A 26,690-nucleotide genomic window follows, 5' to 3' on the forward strand; every position below is an offset into this window, starting at 1 on the left:
CATTAATTACGTGAACGGTTTTCTTCAAAATGTAGACCCCCACCCCCCAAGTGAAATTTGGTGAGATGTGGTGTGAACCGACCCTCCCTACCCAACCCTTCAAGTGAGGTTCACCCCGTAGTCGGGTAAAATAAGTAGAAATGTCGTTTTATTTGTTTTTAACACTGATCAAAACATATTAATAAATCTTGTTTTATTCACAAAGTGTATTGATCAGAGTTTTTAACTCATAATTAAAAATATGTTGCCGGCCGCTGTGGCCGAGCGATTCTAGGCGCTTCATTCTGGAACCGCGCACCCCTACGGTCGCAGGTTCGAATCCTGCCTCGGGCATGGATGTGTGTGATGTCCTTAGGTTAGTTAGGTTTAAGCAGTTCTAGGTTCTAGGGAACTGATGACCTCAGATGTTAAGTCCCATAGTGCTCAGAGCCATTTGAACCATTTGAAAATTATGTTATTTTAAAAACGTCAACCCTGAGTACTATTCGGACGGACAAAAGACAGACAGACAGCCACAGTTAACTGCTTTGACGGATCCCTAAAAACCGACCTCTTCTTGGTATATTATATAAATTAAGTGTCATTGAACCTCTACTTAAAAATGGCTCTGAACACTATGGGACTTAACATCTGAGGTCATCAGTCCCCTAGAACCTAGAACTTATTAAACCTAACTAACCTAAGGATATCACACACAGCTACGCCCGAGGCAGGACTCGAACCTGCGACCGCAGGGGTGCGCGGTTCCAGACTAAAGCGCCTAGAACCGCTCGGCTACTCCGGCCGGCGAACCTCTACTTACTTTGCAAATGAAAGACAACATTATTGGCACCCACCTATGAATCATATGATAACGTAGCTTTTCAGTCTCTTGAGTAACATGATCACTAAGAGAATTATTGTTGGTGAATTTCAGATTAGCTTACTTCCACAAAAGTTTAACGTATTGCTCGCATGCGTGTTTCGACTTGTCAGCATGCCACTTAACACAAGCACTGTAAACGTTTTGGGACAAATTCATGTTGAGAAATGTAACATCAGCTTTCTATGCATTGCAAAATACCACTACTGACTCACTGAGACGCAGTGATGTCGAGCGGAGCCGCAGAGAAGTCTCTAAATAAAATCTAACGGCCGGTCGGAGTGGCCGTGCGGTTCTAGGCGCTACAGTCTGGAACCGAGCGACCGCTACGGTCGCAGGTTCGAATCCTGCCTCGGGCATGGATGTGTGATGTCCTTAGGTTAGTTAGGTTTAATTAGTTCTAAGTTCTAGGCGACTGATGACCTCAGAATTTAAGTCGCATAGTGCTCAGAGCCATTTGAACCATTTTTTTGAAATCTAACACTTGTGCGGCACTTGATCCAAATTGGGAAATCTTGGGCATGCACGGATGTAGAGCATTTAGTTCAGTGCTAAAAATGGTTCAAATGGCTCTGAGCACTATGGGACTTAACATCTATGGTCATCAGTCCCCTAGAACTTAGAACTACTTAAACCTAACAAACCTAAGGACAGCACACAACACCCAGCCATCACGAGGCAGAGAAAATCCCTGACCCCGCCGGGAATCGAACCCGGGAACCCGGGCGTGTTAGTTCAGTGCTGAGAGGCCACAAAGACCGGTGAAAACATTAATATTGGCTGCACTCAGGATTAATTATATAAAATAATATGTTGTTCAATTTAATAATGTATTTTTTCTTAATTAAAAAGCTCACGTGATATTTTCATTGCCCGCCACCCTTTAAACGAGATTTGGTGAGATTTTTCTGGACCCCTCCCTCTCACCCCCATTTTGAGCTCATGTAATTAATTGACGCCCCTTAAATTGCTGAGTTCTGCACGCCAGTAAATTTTCGATCCAGTCGAAAATCCGACTAGATAACGGATGGCAACGTACTTTTTTTGAAGACGTCAATGAGATACTGAATGAGAAGCTTTTCCCAGGTCTAGCAACAACGAATCAACACGGTTTTCTCTGTCTGTAGAACTCAAGGAATCAAGTATGAAAAGTGCGACTTGAGTTTCGAATGTTCCATGTTTCGGAACCCATGCTGATTTCCAGGAAGAAATATATGTTCTAGCATTTTATTCAATACACTGGTTAAAATTCACATGACGAAGCGATTACCCGCACCTTCGCACGCCATTACTTCTTTCAGCTTCAATGTTTTTTGCATTCCGCGATAGCTGTCTAAATTAACATAGGAAACAAGTTATGTTGCATTCGTAATGGCTAATTCAGACGGGAAAACTCGCACAAAAGGCTAGTAGAGGCGAGACAGTGTGCATGCAAAAGGACGTGTTGGTCTTCTGTAAGTGAAGTCCATATTGAGGCAGTTAGAAATGCTGCGAATTTTTTGGATTGATTCATGGATCATATATGATGGCTCGGCTGGATCATAAATGGAAACTGGCGGCGTTGGCAGCGGCGCGCCTGGCGGACCGCAACATTACGCCCGATTGTACTTATAATTTGATGGCAGCCACATCCTAACCACCTGATGATAGCAGTGATGGAATAACAGAGATAATAGTGCCTGCTGACTCATTTAACAACTTGCGCTGCCTTTTTTTCTACAGTGCGAGACGGCGGAGCGGCAACGTGCCAGCCTCGCATTTGAGAGTATCCGGGTTCGAGGTCTGGACATCCCGAGGTACACTAGGTCCAGTTCCTGTTTTTTCGGTAATCTCAGTGTCAGTATGATGATTAGATATTTAAATTGACTACCTGACGTACCTCAATGCAAACCGTGGCATTTCCATGTTAATGGGCCTTTCTGTCACTCTTTAATTTTAAAATGTGATTCTTAAGGCACGCACATATCTAGCGGTAAAGTCGCGCAATATTGTATAGTGACTGTCGCGATACAGTTTTTATACGAAGTGAGTCACGTAAGGCTTAACACCCGTTTTATTTCATCATCTGTTCCACATATCAAAACAAGATTGTCGGCAAATGATAGGTAGAGTATGTAATAAAGAATATGAACTCCTGAATCAATCCAGATACTGAAACAAGTATGTTTTCTTTTCTTTTTTCTAATAGAACGGTACACTTATTTTAATGGCATCTGAAAGTGCTTGGAAAGGCGAGTACATTGATATCATCATCATCATCAGCCAATTCAATCATTAAATGATGTGGCCTCTTCGAGTCGTGGATTCAGGTAGGCTTTCAGCAGTCTGCTCCAAGTGGGACGGTCTTGGACAGTTCTCTGCCAGGTGTTACCAGCGATCTTCTTGATGTCTTTGTTCCATCTGTCTGGTGATCTTCCTCTAGGCCTCCAGTGCTCTCTCGGACTCCACTCCAGTACTAGCTTCGTCCATCTGTTGTCTTTTCTTCTTGCGACGTGGCCAACCCACTGCCATTTCAAGGAACCTACTGTCTCTAAGATGTCATTAACCTTCGTCACAGACCGGATGTCATCTGCCCTTTTCCTATCCTTTCTTGTATAGCCCAGCATTGATCTCTCCATAACTCTCTGTGCTATCCTAAGTTTCCCTTTTGTAAATGAGTTCAGTGTCCATGTCTCGCAGCCATACGTCATCACAGGAAGAATGCATTGATCAAATACTGCTTTCTTCAGATTTACTGGCATTTTTGATCTGAATACTTTTGAATTCTTCCTAAATGTTTGCCAGCCAAGCTTGATGCGTCGATAAATTTCTGGCCTTATGTCTCCCTTCATATATATAATCTGGCCAAGGTAGACATTGATATAACACTTGATAATTTTGAAGCTGAAACTCTTCGCAAAAGAATCCGAGAAACACTCTAAAATTGGAAAGCAACTCGGTCGAAATCGGCTATTGCATTGTTAAGACTCTCATACCAGGTTACGTCGTTGCATCAAGTCTTTCGACTGTTTATTGTCCGTACTTCAGAACTAGCGGGAACTGTGTTGTCTATCGATAGGTCATTTCTGCTTCAACATTTTTTGCATGCAGACATGTGCACCAATGAGAAGAAGTAGGGCATACTACTTTTATACGACGAATTTCAAAGAAATGATGTCGAAATTGTAGTAGAAAACTACCTGACAAAAGTTCAGATGTTTCCGAAAAAATCTGGAAACGTACACACATTTTAAATAGTTTTTCTAAGCCCCATCTGATGTGCCAGTAGCCGCCATATGCCGTAGTTCCATACATGGACATCATAGCTGACCCTGTTCTACAATGAAGAGCCAAAGAAACTGGTACACTTGCCTTATATCATGTAGGGCCCCCGCAAGCACGCAGAAGTGCCGCAACACGACGTGGCATGGACTCGACTAATGTCTGAAGTAGTGCTGGAGGGAACTGACATCATGAATTCTGAAGGGCTACCTATAAACCCGTAAGATTACTAGGGAGTGGAGATGTCTTCTGAACAGCACATTACAAGTTATCTCAGATAACCTCAATAATGTTCATGTCTGGGGAGTCTGGTGGCTAGCGGAAGTGGTTAAACGCAGAAGAGTGTTCCTGGAGCTACTCTGTAGCAATTCTGAACGTGTGGGGCTTCGCGATGTCCTGCTGGAATTCTCCAAGTCCGTCGGAGGCACAATGGGTATGAATGGATGAAGGTGATCAGACAGGATGCTTACGTACGTGCCACCTGTCAGAATCGTATCTAGACTTATCAGGGGTCCCATATCACTGCACACTCCCCACACCATTATAGAGCCTCCACCAGCTTGAATACTTCCCTGCTAACGTGCAAGGCCCATGGATTCATAAGGTTCTCTTCATATCCGTACTCGTCCATCCGCTCGATACAATTTGAAACGAGAGTCATCCGACCAGGCAACATCCAGAAACTCTTCAGTCCAATCACACAGCTGGCGTGATACACAGAATGGGTTGAGCATGGGATATTGTTCCAGCAGGTGATCAGCTTTGCGATGAGGACAGGCGGGAGGATTTTTGCGGTAGGTTAGGCATATCTTGGAACGGTGGAACGTAGCTTGGGAACTGTAGAAGTCACCGCGGTCTCTATGGTGGTAAAGAGGGCGCCATTCGTGAGGGCGTGGCCCATAGCTGAGAGGGTTTCTGAGAACATACGGTGAAAGGATGTGATAGCGGAGTTGTTGCGAAGGCGGAGTCATTAGGAGAGAGTGGCCATGATCATGTGTTTAAGTCCCTTCACAGATCACAGGATTGACTCACGCAACTCTTTCCGGACTGACCTGGCGGGTGGCAGCACCTACAATAAACGTTTCCACATACTCCTCTTTTAACCGGGACACAAATATTTGCGCCAGTATTTGTTTCTATGTTCTTCATATCGCTAGTTTTTAGGTAAATGTTAAGAAATAATTGGTAACCTTGTCTTATTAGGGCTCTCATCTGTAGGACTTCATATATAGACTTTACTATCCTCATCTAATTCATGGGCTGGATCAGAAACACTTTTGCAAACATTGGGGCGGATATGAAACATCAAAAAAAGCAAAAATTCTTGTAAACATAGTCCGAATATCATTTGTTCCCGAGTTATTAGCAAACGTAGCAACCAACGTGTTCCGAAGAAAAATCCAACAACTGAAGATTATAACAAATAAATGAAATTTATTTTGTTTGATAAAGTAACAGTAAAGCCAGTAAAGCTGTTCTAAGCTCCAATGTTGGTTTGTACATCAGAGTGCATTACTAGACATGTGTCTAGCAGAGATGGCATGTCCTTGTCTTCCTCCGATTTTTCGATCTAACTTACATAGCCTTTCATAAGGACACCTACAGTTTGTCGTGAACTGCTAGCCACGATGCAATTTGCCATATTAACGTTAACAAATCTTTTGCGGGGGTGAAAGAAGCGTTAAGTGACAGGCTGTTTGATAATTAAGTGATGTTACCGCTATAAGTGTCCATGTCTTCGATGTGTAGGATGAAAATTTAGTTGACTGTCTGATACGTCCATATATCTCAGAACATAATTACTTTCATTACTTGCAAGCTCCCGACGTCATTCGTTTGGATTATAATCTGTCAGTCTAATACGCAGCAGACATTCCTATAGTAGAAAAGTTTCATCGACATAACACGAAAGCCAGCAAACCCACTGGACACCGGCCGAGGATGTTGGAGACGGTGAGGCAGTCCATTACGCAACGAGCAGATGTGTGTGCGTAAAAGCAAGTGGAGGGCAATTTGAACATTTATTTATATATTTTTTTCTTCTTTTGATACCAGGAATCCACCACGAAGATATTAAATGTGTTTATGGTGCTCCTTGTATAACATGTACAATTTGTAACTGTCCCCGATATTGCGCCATAGAGCAGAAATGTCGTCCATAGGGTTCCTTTCGACAATGTTTCACTGCGTACCGATGTTTCTTCCCTGTAGCAAGCCCTCGTCACGTGCGGAGACAAGTTGTAGGCAGCTGACGATGTTACCAACTTTCCTTCATTTCTTTCGTTTCTTGTTTTTTGTGTGGTGATGTTCTCTGTTGGCCACTTTCTCGATATATCTGTTGAATTTGCTGCTACGGCCAAAATAAACATAAGTGGTTTATTGAACAACACATTCTTCGTGGATCAGTCTGCTGCGTTTAATAACTTGTTTCATCACTAATAATTTTTGGAGACGAGAAGATTGTTAATGCCCTAAACTTATTACTACGCGTCATGCTAACAAATGATGTGACAAGTACGTCCGACAACTGTGCGTCTTTCTGTTCATTCTTTGCGTGCCTTTTGTTCCTAGGAACATGACGCAGCACGGGAGTAGTACTTCAGTGAAAAACGGTGAACATTATTTAAATATTCTGCGTAAATTGTCTACATTTATTCTCTCCGAATCACTGTATATCGTGTTTCAAATGGGCTTCTTCATTGTACGATAAAATAAGGTTTCTTCCCGTTCCATTCAAAAATGGAGAATAGGGTACTGACTAATGCTTGTACACCGTCATGCGGATTGTTAGTGATCTAATTCTATCCCCTAGAACAGCATAGTGTGAACAAATATGACGCTGAAGAATATTCATGATTTCCATCCTGGAAAACACTTCTTGACATTTTTCAGCGAGTTCTTACGATATATATCTGTCTTTCAATCGAGTGTACACCGCTTAAAATTGTGTAGCAAAAAAAAAAAAAAAAAAAAGGCTCTGAGCACTATGGGACTTAACATATATGGTCATCAGTCCCCTAGTACTTAGAACTACTTAAACCTAACTAACCTAAGGACATCACACAACACCCAGCCATCACGAATTGTGTAGCATCTCTGTCACTTGCTCACAGGTCGAATAAGCTTGTGACTATCCATGCCGCCCTCATCCGTCTACACTTTAATTCCCTGACAGTCCGAACTGAAAGGGTCTCACACAATTAAGCAATACTCCGTTACGTGTCGTATAAACGTTTTGTAAGCAGCCTCTTTCAAAGTTTGTGACTTAAGTTATGACCAGCTATCACGGAGTTAAACGAAGTACATTTTACACACACGTTTACACTAGTCAACATTAACAGCTACCAGGCAGTCTGTGAGTCAGTATGATATTTTCTCAAGATCTACAATAACAAGTATTATAACATTATTATAGGACAAGACTCACTTATACACAAAAAGTTACCTCTCCCCTCCCCCCCCCCCCCCACCCCTGCAGGTCCGGGGTTAAAATAGGCCCGAAGAGACGACTAAAAAGAGTCTCACACTTTTCGGTCCTATAACTTCAGCTTCTGCATGTCCATCCTTTTAGCAGGAGGTCTCTGGGACGACGGCCGTTTACTATCGTGACAAAAAATAAAAACACCTACAGCCGTCCTTATGATTTTATTTTATTTTGTCGCTAAGGGTTTCAACGCTTCATTACGTCATCTTCAGGCTCTTTTTGATGCGGTACAGGTTAATATGATCCCCATGCATAACCAATCAGTACTGGATACGCAGATAATGTGTCAGCACTCCAACCATCAACTGCCAACTGACAAATATCTAATTAGGTATTTGAATGGTTCTCGTGTCAATTGGCAGTTGATGGTTGAAGTGCTGACACATTATCTGCGTATCCAGTAATGCTGGCTACTGATTGGTTTTCCATGGGGATCATATCAACCTGTACCGCATCAAAAAGAGCCTGAAAATGGCGCAATGAAGCGTTGAAACTGGTAGCGACCAAAAAAAAAAAAAAAATCGTAAGGACGGCTGTAGGTGTTTTTATTTTTTGCCACTATAAGTACAGGTCCCATTTTATGGTTTGACCTGCCACTTTCCAAATTCTACACAAGTGCCGGGAATATGGGGAAGGACGCCTTAGGTGGTGCATGAGTCATCCATAGTACCCTTAGATTCGATCTCCTGAACCTCTTGTCATGGCTTTGCATTTCCACCTGCAATTCAACTATTTAGGAGAGGACACTTTCCGGGGTATGTCATCTTCTTCCGTTGTCTCCTGTCCTCTGTCGCCCCCATGACTGTTGAATTTCTCTGCAAAGTAGCTAGTCCGTTGTGGTGTAGCCGTCACGTACCCATTTGGTGGTAGCCCCCTGACAACACAGGGATCGCACTGCTGATGCCTTAGCTGTAAACTCCCCACGTATGCCAAGGAGTAGATGCCTGTCTTCCTGGGGCATCAGGACTCCCGGCAATGGCCATCATGCCAGGTGGCCTTTGCTGTGGCTGGGTGGCGCCCGTGGGGAGAGCCCCTGATCGCAGTGGGTGGCAGGAAGGATGACCTGCAATTAAGCGGACTAAGTCATCTCTAGCTGGTGACAATACGGCGCCAGCAGTCTCTAAGAAGGGCAAGATCGAGTACAATGCTGACAGATATGACCCTACATCGTTTCCCTCCCTCACTACACCATGGGAAGAATGTAGGAGAAGAGAGGCATATTCGCCTCGGTCTGTAGCAGAAAGGACGCGGACTCCTTTCTACCTACGAAGCCTCAATTTTTTGTTGAACATCTTGAGGAAGTTTGGAAGGTAGGAGACGAGATACTGGCAGAAGTAAAACTGAGAGGACCGGGCATGAATCGTGCTTCGGTAGCTCAGATGGTAGAGCACTTGCCCTCGAAAGGCAAAGGTCCCGAGTTCGAGTCTCGGTCGGGCACACAGTTTTAATCTGCCAGGAAGTTTCATCTTGAGGATAAGCTTTGGGAAGTGACAGCGCTATCAAAGATGAGAAGCGGTGCAGTCTTGATTCAAACAGCATCCCCAGCCCAATCCCGGGCGTTACTCGCTTGTGACCGACTGGGTGATATTCCTATTTCCGTCACTCCCCATAAAAACCACAACATGGTCCAGGGGATTATTTTCCATCGTGACCTCCTCTTGCAGTATGACGACGAGCTCCGCGCCAATCTACACTCCTGGAAATGGAAAAAAGAACACATTGACACCGGTGTGTCAGACCCACCATACTTGCTCCGGACACTGCGAGAGGGCTGTACAAGCAATGATCACACGCACGGCACAGCGGACACACCAGGAACCGCGGTGTTGGCCGTCGAATGGCGCTAGCTGCGCAGCATTTGTGCACCGCCGCTGTCAGTGTCAGCCAGTTTGCCGTGGCATACGGAGCTCCATCGCAGTCTTTAACACTGGTAGCATGCCGCGACAGCGTGGACGCGAACCGTATGTGCAGTTGACGGACTTTGAGCGAGGGCGTATAGTGGGCATGCGGGAGGCCGGGTGGACGTACCGCCGAATTGCTCAACACGTGGGGCGTGAGGTCTCCACAGTACATCGATGTTGTCGCCAGTGGTCGGCGGAAGGTGCACGTGCCCGTCGACCTGGGACCGGACCGCAGCGACGCACGGATGCACGCCAAGACCATAGGATCCTACGCAGTGCCGTAGGGGACCGCACCGCCACTTCCCAGCAAATTAGGGACACTGTTGCTCCTGGGGTATCGGCGAGGACCATTCGCAACCGTCTCCATGAAGCTGGGCTACGGTCCCGCACACCGTTAGGCCGTCTTCCGCTCACACCCCAACATCGTGCAGCCCGCCTCCAGTGGTGTCGCGACAGGCGTGAATGGAGGGACGAATGGAGACGTGTCGTCTTCAGCGATGAGAGTCGCTTCTGCCTTGGTGCCAATGATGGTCGTATGCGTGTTTGGCGCCGTGCAGGTGAGCGCCACAAATAGGACTGCATACGACCGAGGCACACAGGGCCAACACCCGGCATCATGGTGTGGGGAGCGATCTCCTACACTGGCCGTACACCACTGGTGATCGTCGAGGGGACACTGAATAGTGCACGGTACATCCAAACCGTCATCGAACCCATCGTTCTACCATTCCTAGATCGGCAAGGGAACTTGCTGTTCCAACAGGACAATGCGCGTCCGCATGTATCCCGTGCCACCCAACGTGCTCTAGAAGGTGTAAGTCAACTACCCTGGCCAGCAAGATCTCCGGATCTGTCCCCCATTGAGCATGTTTGGGACTGGATGAAGCGTCGTCTCACACGGTCTGCACGTCCAGCACGAACGCTGGTCCAACTGAGGCGCCAGGTGGAAATGGCATGGCAAGCCGTTTCACAGGACTACATCCAGCATCTCTACGATCGTCTCCATGGGAGAATAGCAGCCTGCATTGCTGCGAAAGGTGGATATACACTGTACTAGTGCCGACATTGTGCATGCTCTGTTGTCTGTGTCTATGTGCCTGTGGTTCTGTCAGTGTGATCATGTGACCCCAGGAATGTGTCAATAAAGTTTCCCCTTCCTGGGACAATGAATTCACAGTGTTCATATTTCAATTTCCAGGAGTGTAGAATGGTGGGCTGTTCATTACATCCGGCGCGTTTACAGGGGACCCAAAGACAACAGGGTTGCTACTGGTGCCTTCATCTTGGCCTTTGAGGATGATTCATTGCCTGAAAAGGTCAAGGTGTTGGTTTACCGCTGTGAAGTTAAACCATACGTCCCTCCCCCTTTGCAGTGCTTTAAGTGCTGGAAATTTGGGCACACGTCTTCCCGCTGCACTTCCAACGTCACATGTCGAGACTGCGGACGTCCACTGCATCCAGATACTCACTGTGCGCCTCCTCCCATTAGTATCAACTGCAGAGAGCAGCACTCCCCCTGGACGCCAGACTGCACAGTACTCCAAAAGGAGAGGAAAATCATGGAGTACAAGACCCTGGACCGATTGACTTTCCAAGAGGCTAAAAGTAAATTTGAACGATTACACCCCGTTCGGTTGACGTCCACATACGCTGCAGTTACATTACCATCGCCATCACACGTACCAGTCGCACCACACTCTGTGCCATAAACAGTGGGCCCTCTGGACCTCCAGAATATATCTGCCCCCTTGGTGGTAGGGGGAAAATCTCCTTCCGTTGCTCCCAAAGTAACTACTTCGGGTGCAAGCGCCCCCCCCTCCACCCCCACCCCCCCACCCCCCCCCCCCCCGCAAATGCAGAGGACATCGGTCCCTTACCCCCAGCCAAAGAAACAACAGTGTCCTCTGGCTCCTCTCGTGCAGAAGGGGTCCCTTGGGACCCTCTTTCCCAAGGTCTCCACTAATGCCACAGCGGACCCTCGCCAGTGGCTAAAGGAGCCAAAATCTGCTGGACAAAGAGCTTCATGGCCTTCCTCCGTGCCTGAAGCTACTTCGGACAAGTCTTCCAAGCAAGCCCTTAAAGAGAAGCGAGAGGGCAAGCAAACAAAAAAGTCTGCTAAGAAAAAGGATCCTCCGGTGGCCCCAACACGACCACTCCCTGCCAGTTTTGCACCTGCAGATGAGGTAGAGATCTCAGTATCCCCTGAGGACCTGGATCTCACTGATGCCTCATCCACAATGGGAAGAGATACAAATACTCAATCGATGGCAGCAGATGACCATGAGGAGTAACCTGCCTCCTTGCATACTTTATGCCTTCCCAGCCTCACGATAACGTCGTCCTCCAGTCGACTTGCTGTTTCTTTAATTATGACAAGTGAAGAAACACTTTGAAACCTATTTTAGTATTGTGGATTTCTGGTTTTCTTTTGTCATTTTTAATTCCTTTCAAGCATATGCACTTGTTTTTGTTTCTTTAATAGCTTAGTCATACGACCAAAATCGGTTAAGGTAGTGGAGGACATCCTACAGCATGGCTAAGTTTCAGTGATTGCCATTTTTAATTAACAGTGCCAAATCAACGGTTAGAGAGAGTGCAGTTGATAAGGCAGAGCAACTCTGTGTAAAAGAAGCTCGTTTGAAATCTGTGTAGCCGGCCGCTGTGACCGAGCTGTTCTAGGCGCTTCAGTCCGGAACCGCGCTGCTGCTGCAGTCGCATGTTCGAATCCTGCATTGGGCATGGATGTGTGTGATGTCCTTAGGTTAATTAGGTTTAAGTAGTTCTAATTCTAGGGGACTGATGACCTCAGATGTTAAGTCCCACAGTGCTTAGAGCCTTTTGAGCCAAATCTGTGTATTGTCTTCCTGATTATGCTATATGTCGTCGTTCTAAATTATTATAGGAGAATGCCGTCGCCCGCATCTCGTGGTCGTGCGGTAGCGTTCTCGCTTCCCACGCCCGGGTTCCCGGGTTCGATTCCCGGCGGGGTCAGGGATTTTCTCTGCCTCGTGATGGCTGGGTGTTGTGTGCTGTCCTTAGGTTAGTTAGGTTTAAGTAGTTCTAAGTTCTAGGGGACTTATAACAACAGCAGTTGAGTCCCATAGTGCTCAGAGCCATAGAATGCCGTCGGCTTGTTTGCTTTGACAAAATTTTTTCACCAAGTGTTGAACAAAGGTGCTATAGCTTCGTAGGTTACGATTTCGAAGCCGATAAGACGCGAAATTCCAAACTTCGTTCTTCGTAACCAACTACGACTCCAGGCAAAGGGATGAGCCAGTTATCTTGTCGCTTTGCCACATCTCTCTATGGCGGTTTTGTTTCACTTTTCTTGTACGTACCAACTTCTTACATCAACATTCATACTGTCTTTTTGATTTTATTGTCCCCGAGAGGCAAGGGGAGTTAAAAAGAAAAGAAAGAAACAAGCAGCTAGAAAAGACGGCGATAGAAGAAAATCCTCTACAAATTATTCCTCACTTACGAAATTCCAGAAAAATACTTACAACAAACTATCCTTTCATATCAAATGTTTGAGATCAATCCGTAACTGCAGTACTAGATCTGATACACCCAGCATCTTGGCTGTGTCTGTGCACGGCTCTCAGACGTTCTTCTTCTCGACATAAGCAATAAAGAAAGCTAAAGAAAGTTACATCCGAGAGCAAGCTAAGGCTGTTCTCTACATCATTGATCTAACGTCTGTGTCGCTATATCCTGGTTACCTTTCTCCTGTCCAACAATGAGTAAGTGTCTATGGTCCATTGTAAACATACACCGAGCTTTTGTTATCCCCATCTCTTTCTCTTTTTCTTCCTTCCATCTTCGTTGGTTTTTTCATTCATCAGCTATTTTTCTGACTTTCCCCTGTAATCTCTCGCCCTTCCCTGGACCAATTAATTTCTTCTTCAGTTTTGATTCTTTCCGAATTAATTTCAGTCCCTTCTATAATTGGGCGATTAATCACATTTTACAAGAATGTTATTAGTAATGTACTTATCACAATATTCATATTACTGCGTAGAGGGCGACCTCGGGGAAGATCAGTTTAGGTTCCGGAGAAACGTGGCAAAACTCAGGGCGATACTCTAAGACAAATCTTACAAAATAGACAAAAGAAAGGCAAACTTACGTTTTTAACATTTGCAGATTTAGAGAAAGCATTTGACAATGCTAACTGGACAACACTCTTGGAAATTGTACAAAGAGCAGGGGTAAAATAAAGGGAGCGAAAAGATGTTCATAAGCTGTACAGAAGCCAGACACCTAGTGTCAAAGACGAAGGACATGAAAAGCGATGCAATAGTTGAGAATGGAGTGAGAAATATTTGTGACCTATCCCCGATGTTATTCAGTCTGTACATTGAGCACGATAAAGAAGTAAACAAAGTATAAGTTTGGAAAGTGAATTAAAAGTTCAGTTAGAAGATATAAATCTTTGTTTGGCGATGACACTGTGATTCTCTCAGAGTCGACCAAACACCTGGAACAGCTGTTGAACGAAACGGATAATGTCTTGAGAAGAGCTTATAAGTTGAACATTATCAAGAATAAAAGAAGAGTAGGCTACATGAAAGTAGTCCATAAAAATCAGCCAACGCTGAAGGAATCAGATTAAGAAATAAGACACTAAAGTAGTGGGAGGTTTGCAATTTTGGTAGCAAAATTACTGATGATGGCCGAAGTAGACGGGATATGAAATGCATTTATGAAGCTGAGAAATGTAAATTTAAGGGTTAGGAAGTCTTCTATGTCTTCAGTGTCTTGGACTACAAGCAGATCAGACAAGAAAAAAATAGAAGCTCTTGAAATTTGGTGCTAGAAAAGAATGCTCAAGATTAGATGGGTAGATCGAATAACAGATGAGGTGGTACTGAATCGAATTGGGGAAAAAGTGTATGGCACAACTCGACTAAAAGAAGGGATCAGATGATACAACACATCCTGTGGCTTCAAGAAATCGTCATTTTGGTGATGGTGGAAAATGTGGATGGAGGGTGCTGAAAGGGGGGGGGGGGGGCGAGGATGGAGGAAATGTAGAGGGAACCCAAGAAGGTTCAGAATCACGTAGCTTGGAGTAGTTATTCGGAGATGAAGAGACCTGCACAGGATAGGGTAGCGTGGAGAGCTGCATCATACCAGTCTTCGGACTGAAGACGACGGCAGCAACAATGTTATTGTTATTTATTACATAGTTGCGCTCAGCTGAGAAATGCGATTGAATTTACTTAGCTAGTGACTTTGGTTTCGGCTTCCAAAACCTCTTCATCTTCTCGGTGCAGTTTCTCTGCCTTTGTGCTGTCTAAGTGCTGTAAATCCCAGATAGCGGTTTGTTTGCTAATTGATGATTCTCCAGAAGTGTGTAGAATGGAGATCTATCCTCGATAATATCACGAATGACGCTAATTTCCTGAAGGACTCTTTCATTTTCAAGCAGACAATTGTCCTTAACTTTCAGCGTAACGACAAGTCTGAAAATTATAGAATTTCTATCGTCTCCTGCTGAAAATGTCAGAAATTTTCTGACTGATAAAATTCTCGAGATTTCCTTTTCATCCATATTGCACCAATTCAGACTGGGCCAAAATTTTGAGTCTTTCTTTCTTAATATTCTATGTCTCAAATTATTGATAATGTCTCCAACTATTTAGGTTTCTGTTGCACATAATGCGGTTTTATTACTATGTTGTAGTGTTTTAATTTTAGTTCCGAGCACTTAATTTTTTGTTATGCCTATCCCACATGATTCTGTAGGCTTTTTGTAATTTAGTGATTCTGTTTACACGTTTCACGATTTAATTCTGAAGTCTGGATGATTTTTAGTGCTGTTTTGATTGCACCAACATGAAGCGGTTTTTACGGAATCAATCTCTAATATTGTCAGAGAGACTTTCTAGGTCGTCTGCGAAGGCCAAACGCTACAAATGAAATTTATTTTCACACAGTCTGCCGATAATTATTTCTTTTCTAGCATGAAGAACGTAATAGTAAAATTCATCTACTCTCTTTTCAACAGCGTTTTTTTTTTCCTTTCTTTGCAAATGTACATTTCGAACTCACAGTCTGATCTTTACGGAATCAGTTGTTATGGAAGGACTGTCATTGCGATGTGAACACATTAGAAATGCACATCTGCTGATTTTGTTGTTTCCATTGAATATGACATCGGAATGGACAAAGTTACACATGTTTACAATGTTATTTTTTAGTATGTCTAACCCATTTTCTATGCACATTGTAATTTCAACTGTAAGATGTAAGAAATAGTGCCTGGAAGCCCTAAACGTACCAGGTAAAGTAAATGCATACTTACTTACTAGGTTATCCACATAAACTGGAGTCGGTCTTTGGCCTCACCAGTCAGCTCCATGTTCTTCGGTTCATATATTCTTCTCCAGCTAGTCCCATCGCACTCATGTACTCCTTGATCCCGACAATCCATCTCAGCCGTGGTCTCCATGACGTCTTCTTCCACCATTTTCCTGTGATCTGGCCTTCTCGACACATTACGTGCCCATTCCACTTGAATCTCCTCTCTTTAATCACTGCCATAACATCCAGAGATTTGAGCAACTCCTGCAGCTTGCGTTTGTTCCTTTTTCTCAAGTCGTCTTCACCCTTCTATTTTTTGGGTCAGATTCCTGTTCCTTATAGGACCACAGGATGTTTTACAGTCCTGTAGATACTAATCTTCGAAGATCTCGTTAGAAGCCTGGATTTAAGACGCTTTCCGAATGCAAACACAGATCTGTTTCCTGGTCCAGTTCCTACCATTGTTTCCCGGTCTATCTCATTCCTTCCACTAACGAGAGGACCGCACCTACTCACCAGTTTCGTCCAAATTTATGGTGTACGTAGTGCTTGGCCAACAATGAAAGTCACAGAGGTTGGAACTCGAGATGGACAAGGATTTAATAGAAATACCACTTTTGGTGCGAGTCGGGTGAGGCACGAGCCTGTTATATTAGCATAGTTTCCAGGCAGCGGTTGGCGAAGTAAGAATGGTACAGAATGATAGTAGCAGGGTCGTAGGGGCGAGTCACTATGAATAATTTTTTTGTTTTGTTACTTTCAATTTTTACGTTACTTGTGTTGTTGTGGTGTTCAGTCCAGAGACTGATTTGTTGCAGCTCTCCATGCTACTCTATACTGTGCAAGCTTCATCATCAGCGAGTAACGACTGCAACCTACATCCTTCGGAATCTGCTTGCTGTATTCATCTCTTGGTCTCCCTCTACGATTTTTACCCTCCACACTTTCCTCCAGTACTAAATTGGTGATCCCTTGATGCATCAGAACGTGTCCCACCAACCGATCCCTTCTTCTAGTCAAGTTGTGCCACTAATTCCTCTTCTCCCCAATTCTGTTCAGTACCTCCTCATTAGGTACGTGAGCTACCCAGCCGGCCGGGGTGGCCGTGAGGTTCTAGGCGCTACAGTCTGCAGCCGAGCGACCGCTACGGTCGCAGGTTCAAATCCTGCCTCGGGCATGGATGTGTGTGATGTCCTTAGGTTAGTTAGGTTTAAGTAGTTCTAAGTTCTAGAGGACTGATGACCTCTGAAGTTAAGTCCCATAGAGCTCAGAGCCATTTTGATACTCCGTAAAAATACTTTCAGAAAAGACTTCCTGACACTTAAATCTATAATCGATGACAACAAATTTCTCTTCTGCAGAAACAAATTCCCTTCCATAGCCAGTCTGTTTTATATCCTCTTCGCTTCGCCTATCATCAGTTATTTTGCTCCCCAAATAGCAAACCTCCTCTACTACTTTAAGTGTCTCATTTTCTGATCTCATTCCCTCAGCATAACCTGATTTCAATTGACTACATTCCATTATCATCGTTTTGCTTTTGCTGATGTTCACCTTATTTCCTCCTTTCAAGACACTGTCCATTCTGTTCAAACTGCTCTTCCAGGACCTTTGCTGTCTCTGGCAGAATTACAGTGTCATTGGCAAACCTCAACGTTTTTATTTCTTCTCCTTGGATTTTAATTCCTGCTCCAAATTTTCCTTGTGTTTCCTTTACTGCTTGCTCAATATACAGATTTAATAACATCGGGGATAGGCTACAACCCTGTCTCACTCCCTACTATGTTTCTTAAACTACAATTAAACCGTAATAATCCTCAAAATATTGTGCTTATCAATATTATCACAAAAAGCGTGAGAAAGAAAGAGAAACGAAAATTCGTGACTGAAAATAATTTCCAAGAAAAGATTATACTTACAGCATACACGAGGACTCTGCAAATAACTTTTCAAGATGAGATTATAATTAAAGCGAATAGCACCTCGTACTCAGTTTCATTTTGACCTTCGAGCTGCTCTCGTCAGCTGCACGCGAACAACAAGTTTCTCTGTCTTTACCATGAATATCATCCCAGCACTTCTAAATTATCAGCTGCAAAATAATAAAAGGATTTAATTTTATATTTATTTGCAATCCTAAATTTGCCTTTGCCGTTCCTCTTCATGCCTGCTGTGAAAATATTAGTAAATACAGTATACTGAGCATTAATTTCGTTTATTTGCACTATATGTAACGTTAACACAGAAAAAAAGTAGTTTGCACAGAAGGTCTCGATTTCAAGACTGTCGCATTGCCGTTCTGTACTCTTTCCTCTGAGCCAACCGCTGCGTGGAAACAATGCTGAAGTGAAAGGCCCACGTCTAGCCCGACCTGTGCCAAAAACGCAGTTTTCTAAACGCTTGGCCACCTAAAGCTCCCACTTTTGACACTTTCACTTCCAGTCAAGCCCCGTCTATACCATAAACTCATTCTTGATGACTAGTAGGCGCAAACCCCTAGTGAGGTCTGCCCCAAGGCATTTGAACTCTTTTTACACTTTCAACGACTTCACAATCCACATCTAAAGGTCTTTCATCATTCTGTGTGCTCACCACGAGATATTTGATCTTATCTGTATTCATCTTCATGCCTGCTGTCGTGCATAAATAAATAACAGCGCAAGTGAGTGTTTGTTAAACTGCGAAAACAAAAACACAGTGTGACAAGCATAGAGTACGTATATCTATAGAGTGAGCATAGCCTACCGTGCTTGTTCTTATTATCAAACCGGGAGTAGTAGCGAAACTTGAATATTACACATATTCGTCTTGTTTTATATACGTTTCTGCACGCTCGAGTTTTAGTAGCAGCTATGACGCAATATTGTCGTTGCTATGAATGTAAAGAGAAATATGTGAAGGAACGACCAGTTGCTTTTCATAGGTATGTATAAAAAATGTATAGCTGTGAATGTCATATTCATATGAGGAAATTTATATGCTGGAAAATATCGAGACCGGTAATGTAAAGTCTTGTATTGTGAAGATAATTTCTGCAATTTTTTGGCCGTGTGTTTACAAGACAAGTGCTAGATAAATTTGCAAGTGTGTCTGACTAAACTGCCAGTCATTGTATACATATTGGTGCTATGTTCATATGCAGATAAAATTTATAAATGGCAATCTGATTAATTTCATTCAGTTTATGCAGGTTCTCAAACACTTGTCTATATCTAAGTATTTCTGCACGACACAGTTTCCCATAGAGTGCCACTGTAATTAATTAATTAAAATGGAGATTCGACAATATGAGTAAGTGTAATAGAAAACGTAAAAAAATACTGTTGGCTGTCACTTTTTATCCCGTTACCGGCAAAACATAAATAAAGTGGAATCTGAGCTGTGATATAGTGGTGAAAAAGCACCAAAAATTGGTTCAAATGGCTCTGAGCACTATGGGACTTAACATCTGAGGTCATCAGTCCCCTAGAACTTAGAACTGCCTAAACCTAGCTAACCTAAGGACATCACACACATCCATGCCCGAGGCAGGATTCTAACCTGCGACCGTAGCGGTCGCGCGGTTCCAGACTGTAGCGCCTAGAGCCGGCCTGAGTGGCCGAACGGTTCTAGGCGCTTCAGTCTGGAACCGCGCGACCGCTACGTCGCAGGTTAGAATCCTGCCTCGGGCATGGATGTGTGTAATGTCCTTAGGTTAGTTAGGTTTAAGTAGTTCTAAGTTCTAGGGGACTGATGACCTCAGAAGTTAAGTCTCATAGGGCTCAGAGCCATTTTGTAGCGCCTAGAACCGCTCGGCCACACTGGCCGGCGATAAAGCACAATACCATTGTTCTTCACGTCTTAACGCCAACTTCGGTTCCTGGTTTCAAATTTTTAAGATGTCTGTAAAACGCGTATACAAAATTTTACGGTGCTTCTGATTGTGATTTGTCTGTAGCAGCGAAGTACTAACACTTAAAATACGCTAAGCGCTATACAGGCTAAAATGCGCCGTCCCAATATCACGTGACTTGAGATGCAGGAGATGTTGAGGACAGAAATTTTCGTTCTGCACAGCCGATTGCTCGCTCCATAGGCTAGATATGTATACTCTATGGCGACCAGTCACCAAAGTTTAAGTGTCTGTTTATGCTGTAATGAATGGAAGTAAAATGAATCGCAAGACAGCTGTAACTGGTGATTTCTTTATCGTCACAACCGGTTTCGCTGCATTAAAACAGCATCTTCAGCTGAAATACATAAGTAGGAAAGCATTACATGTAATACGAGGTGTGGCTAGAAAAAAACCGGACTAGTACTGGTGAAACAATAAAACGAATGCAATAAGGCTGAAAGTCGCGTGGCCTGTCACGTGACTCTCGCTCCGCCTACTGCTCGAGTTTCATCTGCCTCCTGCACTCAGTCTGCCCGTGGCGTCTGTTTTAAGTAGTTGACGTTTTGTCTGTGCGTCGGAAAATGTTGAGTGTACAGAAAGAACAGCGTGTTAACATCAAATTTTGCTTCAAACTAGGAAAATCTGCAAGTGAAACGTTTGTAATGTTACAACAAGTGTACGGCGATGATTGTTTATCGCGAACACAAGTGTTTGAGTGGTTTAAACGATTTAAAGATGGCCGCGAAGACACCAGTGATGACACTCGCACTGGCAGACCATTGTCAGCAAAAACCGTTGCAAACATTGAAAAAATCGGTAAACTTGTTCGACAAGATCGCCGTTTAACAATCAGAGCAGTGTCTGAGTTAACAGGAGTTGACTCGTTGTCTTGTCGAACAAGTTTACCGATTTTTTCAATGTTTGCATCAGTTTTTGCTGACAATGGTCTGCCAGTGCGAGTGTCATCACTGGTGTCTTCGCGGCCATCTTTAAATCGTTTAAACCACTCAAACACTTGTGTTCACGATAAACAATCATCGCCGTACACTTGTTGTAACATTACAAACGTTTCACTTGCAGATTTTCCTAGTTTGAAACAAAATTTGATGTTAACACGCTGTTCTTTCTGTACACTCAACATTTTCCGACGCACAGACAAAACGTCAACTACTTAAAACAGACGCCACGGGCAGACTGAGTGCAGGAGGCAGATGAAACTCGAGCAGTAGGCGGAGCGAGAGTCACGTAACAGGCCACGCGACTTTCAGCCTTATTGCATTCGTTTCATTGTTTCACCAGTACTAGTCCGGTTTTTTACTAGCCACACATCGTACATCTGATGAAAATACCATAACAATCTCTTAAAAATTGTAATATTTTTTGAGAATACTTTTGTACATCCTGTGTAAAGTATTTAACAGGCAGAAAAAATCAAAATTAAAACGTACTTACAACAGCGTGACATTAGCGCAACAAGACACTTCCAACGTTCGTAGTCAAAAACTAAATGCCCGGAGGGGGGAAGTTGTCAACATAAATAAATCAGGACATCGGGGTGAATAATACGTTGGCGCATTACGAGGAAAAAAAACCATTATTATAAGTACAGTGAGTTGAAATGAAAGACTTTAATAAGGAAAGACCATCATTGGGACCTCCAGCGAGCTGAATAATGTGCCCCATCCCCCCACCGCTCCGGAGCTTTCTCACACCCTCCCCCCTTCACTCACCCTCATACCATTATGAAAAAATGTTAAGACCGTAAGACTGATTGAGCAACAAACCGATAAGCGGATCCGTGTGGAATCCATGAAATGGAGGACACTAAATTAAAACCGCCACATACCGATATAGTTACTGACACGTAACAGTGTTATTGTCAGGTAGACTACGCCAAGTGAAAGGACACCTAACCATGACAGAAATTGAAAATAATAAGATAACTTCAAGCAACGTAAAACGAGATTCCATACATACCCTGTGGTGGTTGCAAGGAAGGCGGTCAGGTGTGTACTTTCGACCATAGATACTAGTAGACTGGCCTTGCTGCGCAGAAGCTATAGGGCTGGTGTGGCTCCAACATAAACCTCGGGACTGTTGGCAAAACGTGGCGGTATTTCAAATCAGCGGTCTGCCATCCTATGTCTGTATCGTATTTTACCCACATTCCTCAATTGACTGCCAAACGCTTCCAACAAAAATTGCTTTTTTATTTGCGAAAAATTATGTCAGAACTACATTTGACCTGAATTTGTTCACAGTACCATTTAAAAAATCTAACAAATACATCGAACGCCCCTCTGGTGGGCAGCGGGACGAAATTACTGTAAACTATCAATTAAAGTAAAATGTCGTTAAAATTCTTTTAAACAGTAGGAGTGGGCTCGTGTCAAAACTTCAAACATTGGATTCGTCGCGTTTTGAGCTCTAGTCACTTATAGAAGAAAATGGGATATGGGAATTACGTCAACTATAGCTGCCAAAATTGTCGACTTTCGGAGCAGGTCCTTGTTAGACTATAAATTTTAGGCGCACTTCAAAGGTTCAGTTCTTCTATTTTTACAAAAGTTTAAACTATCAGTTAAAAAAATGATATTTTAGATGAAAGGTGAGACTTTGATATTTCAGAAAATAATTTTGGAGCCTACATTTATTTAATAGTATTAGAAGGTAGAAAAAAATTCTCTTCATGTGTCAACTATAGGTGCTCTTACCTTGTTATAATCTCACTTGCATATACAAAAAGGCGCGTATGTGGAGGTGGCTTAAAGTTTTTCCGTTTCAGGGCCTGTATCCAAAGCTCCCTTCGGTTTTCATCCTTAGGGAACCTATGAATGGGAACGAGAAACAGTTATGCTTACTTCTGTAACCGAATTATCACAGATACTTTCCAAAATGTAATATGAGTCTGACTTTCCAGGCATCACTTTCAACACTTTAATTTACGTGATACTCTATTTCAAGTGTAAGAAACATATAAACGTCACTTCAGCAGATTTCAAAAAATGTTCAAATGTGTGTGAAATCTTATGGGACTTAACTGCTAAGGTCATCAGCCCTAAGCTTACTCACTACTTAACCTAAATTATCCTAAGGACAAACACACACACCCATGCCCGAGGGAGGACTCGAACCTCCGCCGGGACCAAGCAGATTTCAATAAACGCATCTGCACTATCATAGAAACACTTACACGTCACGAAACAACCATGTTTTGCCAACATTCACGTGACTTTAGCCCAGAGATGTTAGAGCCACAAAAATGACGTCAGGGCCGGGCTATTATATTTATGGTCGAAGGTGTGTACTCACATGGAAAGATGACATACGCTGTGAGGCGCTAGTGACGGATGATAAGACCGCGATATAAGGTAAACGGGGCGGGATTTTTGAATACGGATGGTAGGGGAGCGTCCTAACAGCGAAAGAACGTATTCAAAGACAGAATAATAAAAAAGTTAAAGATAACAATTACTGATTCAAGGGAGGGTAAATATAATAATGGAAAAAAGTAATACACGGAAAATACGTAGAATCACAAAGTGAATGAAATTGAAATCCACTTTTTAGACAATCAAAGTTATTCAAAATACCACAGACCCGCATTTTTGCTTATGAAGTGAGTGTGTTCTTTTAACGGATTAATGCCGGCACCTCTAAAATGCGATATTAGTATTTTAGTACTGGAAGCAATTTTTCTGACAGTAAATAATGCAATGACGAGAAACATTGCGCCTTTCTCCCAGGCAACAGTCTTACGCTGCTCTGATTTTTAAAGTGCCCCGTCGCCTTTTCTTCTTCAATATCGCAAAACTAAGTGTTAAACACCGTCGGCGCGTCCTCCTTTTAGCTCCACTTCTGTTTTAAATGCAGCGTGGCGAAACTAATGAGTGAGTCCATATGTAAGTGCTGCCATGTTTTCCGGCTGCCGCCTGACACAAAAGCATCCACGCCTCCTGACGAACCCGCGAAGCCTACAAACGAGTGGGCTACTCTTTTTCGGTTTTCATTTTTCGCCGCGTTTTTGTCTTTTTTATTGGGCGCGCTTGGCGGCGGCGGCGGCGGCGGCGGGGGCAGCGAGCGAAACGCGCAGGCCGTCCGCCGGCCGCACACGTGGCAACACGGCCCACAATTACCAGTAAGAACGTGTGAAGGTCGCCACCAGGCTCAGCATGGTAATCAGGAGGCCCGGCGCTCACACCGCCTCTGGCCGCGCGGACGTGTCTCTACGGCGGTATCGCTTCCCTCGCCGGCCGCAAAAGGAACGCGCCGACGTGGCCAGTCGAAAAAAGTTCAAAAATGATAAATGAAAGGAAGAGGCAGAGACAGAAACATCGGGGCGGTAAACTTCCAACGGAGCCCTCGTCTTCGGTTCGGTACGCCCGTAGGTGTTAAAGCTCACCCATTTCTGCATGTACATCTGCATCCGTGCTCTGTCAACCACAGTGAAGCGCAGGGCAGGCGCTTTCAATAGACACGTTTGTATTTTTAAGGGCTCTCACACCTTCAAGAATATTGTCAAACTATCAATACACAGTGAGGTGACAAAAGTCATAGGATACCTCATAATATCATTCCGCCCGGAGTAGTGCATAAACTAGACGTAGCATGGACTCAACGAGTCGGTGGAAGTCCCCTACAGAAATATTTGAGCCATGCTGCCTCGATAGCCGTCCATAATTGCGGAACTGTTGCTGGTGCACGATATTGTTCTCGATTACTTTCATCTACATCTACATTTATACTCCGCAAGCGGCGGAGGGCACTTTACGCGCCACTGTCATTACCTCCCTTTCCTGTTCCGGCCGTGTATGGTTCGCGGCAGAACGACTGCCGGAAAACCCCCGTGCGCGCTCGAATCTTTCTAATTTTACATTCGTGATCTCCTCGGGAGGTATAAGTAGGGGAAAGCAATATATTCGATACCTCATCCAGAAACGCACCCTCTCGAAACCTGGACAGGAAGCTACACCGCGATGCAGAGCGCCTCTCTTGCAGAGTCTGCCACTTGAGTTTGCTGACCATCTCCGTATAGCTATCACGGTTACCAAATAACCCTGTGACGAAACGCGCCTCTCTTCTTTGGATCTTCTCTATCTCCTCCGTCAACCCGACCAGGTACGGATCCCACACTGATGAGCAATACTCAAGTAGAGGCCGAACGAGTGTTTTGTAAACCACCTCCTTTGTTGATGGACTACATTTTCTAAGCACTCTCCCAATGAATCTCAACCTGGTACCCGCCTTACCAACAATTAATTTTATATGATCATTCCACTTCAAATCGTTCCGTACGCATACTCCCAGATATTTTACAGAAGTAACTGCTACCAGTGTTTGTTCTACTATCATATAATCATACAATAAATTATCCTTCTTTCTATGCATTCGCAAACATTACAGTTGTCTATGTTAAGGGTCAGTTGCCACTCCCTGCACCAAGTGCCTATCCGCTGCAGATCTTCCTGCATTTCGCTGCAATTTTCTAATGCTGCAACTTCTCTGTGTACTACAGCATCATCCGCGAGAAGCCGCATGGAACTTCCGACACTATCTACTAGGTCATTTATATATATTGTGAAAAGCAATGGTCCCATAACACTCCCCTGTGGAACGCCAGAGTTTACTTTAACGTCTGTAGACGTCTCTCCATTGAGAACAACATGCTGTATTCTGTTTGCTAAAAACTCTTCAATCCAGCCACACAGCTGGTCTGATATTCCGTAGGCTCTTACTTTATCAGGCGACAGTGCGGAACTGTATCGAACACCTTCCGGAAGTCAAGGAAAATGGCATCTACCTGGGAGCCTGTATCTTAAATTTTCTGGGTCTCATGAACAAATAAAGCGAGTTGGGTCTCATACGATCGCTGTTTCCAATGGGTGGCCAAATCATTCTCTCGAATTATCCAGGATATTCTTCCAACCAATTGCGAATATTTCTGACCCGGTGCATGGTGCTTTGTCACCCACAAAAATTCCATCGCTGTTTGGGAACATGAAGACCGTGAATGGCTGCAAATGGTCTCCAAGTAGCCGAAAATAAACTGGTTCGGTTGCACCAGAGGACCCAGTCCTTTCCATGTAAACACAGCCCACACCATTATGAAGCCACCACCAGCTTGCATCTACATCTACATGGATGCTCTGCAAATCACATTTAAGTGCCTGGCAGAGGGTTCATCGAACCACCTTCACAATTCTATGTTATTCCAATCTCGTACAGCGCGCAGAGAGAATGAACACCTATATCTTTCCGTACGAGCTCTGATTTCCCTTATTTTATCGTGGTGATCGTTCCACCCTATGTAGATCGGTGTCAACAAAATATTTTCACATTCGGAGGAGAAAGTTGGTGATTGGAATTTCGTGAGAAGATTCCGTCGCAACGAAAAACGCCTTTCTTTTAATGATTTCCAGCCCATATCCTGTATCATTTATGTGACACACTCTGCCATAATTCGCGATAATACAAAACGTGCTGCCTTTCTTTGAACTTTTACGATGTACTCCGTCAGTCCTAACTGGTAAGGATCCCACATCGAGCAGCAGTATTCTAAAAGAGGACGGACAAGCGTAGTGTAGGCAGTCTCCTTAGTAGGTCTCTTGCGTTTTCTAAGTGTAATGCCAATAAACCGCAACCTTTGGTTAGGCTTCCCCACAATAATTTCTGTGTGTTCTTTCCAATTTAAGTTGTTGACAATTTGGTTTTATTGCTTCGTGTTATCTTAGCCACGCTCGAACCTTGCCATCAGCTCTTACCAACCGAAATCGGTAGTCGCCTGACCAAGCCAAGGTTTTCCATTCGTGGGTCCAACCGATATAGTCACGAGTCCAGGAGAGGAGCAGCAGTCGCATCAGTTTTGTGCTGCCATATCCCATCAACAGCACATTTCACCGCACTGTCCCAATGGATACGTTCGTCGTACGTCCCAAATTGATTTCTGCGGTTGTTTCACACATTGTTGCTTGTCTGTTAGCACTGACAACTCTAGGCAAA

The 26,690-nt window shown here is 43.9% G+C and overlaps 1 non-coding gene across 1 annotated transcript; it reads left to right on the plus strand.

The window, feature by feature from the left end:
* Positions 1–8,970: 8,970 nt before the first annotated feature.
* Positions 8,971–9,045, plus strand: Trnas-cga (transfer RNA serine (anticodon CGA)). Its single transcript has one exon. It is a non-coding gene; the product is annotated as a tRNA-Ser (tRNA).
* Positions 9,046–26,690: the final 17,645 nt, after the last annotated feature.

Source organism: Schistocerca serialis, chromosome 3 (assembly GCF_023864345.2).
Source record: "Schistocerca serialis cubense isolate TAMUIC-IGC-003099 chromosome 3, iqSchSeri2.2, whole genome shotgun sequence".
Classification (NCBI taxonomy): Eukaryota; Metazoa; Arthropoda; class Insecta; order Orthoptera; family Acrididae; genus Schistocerca; species Schistocerca serialis.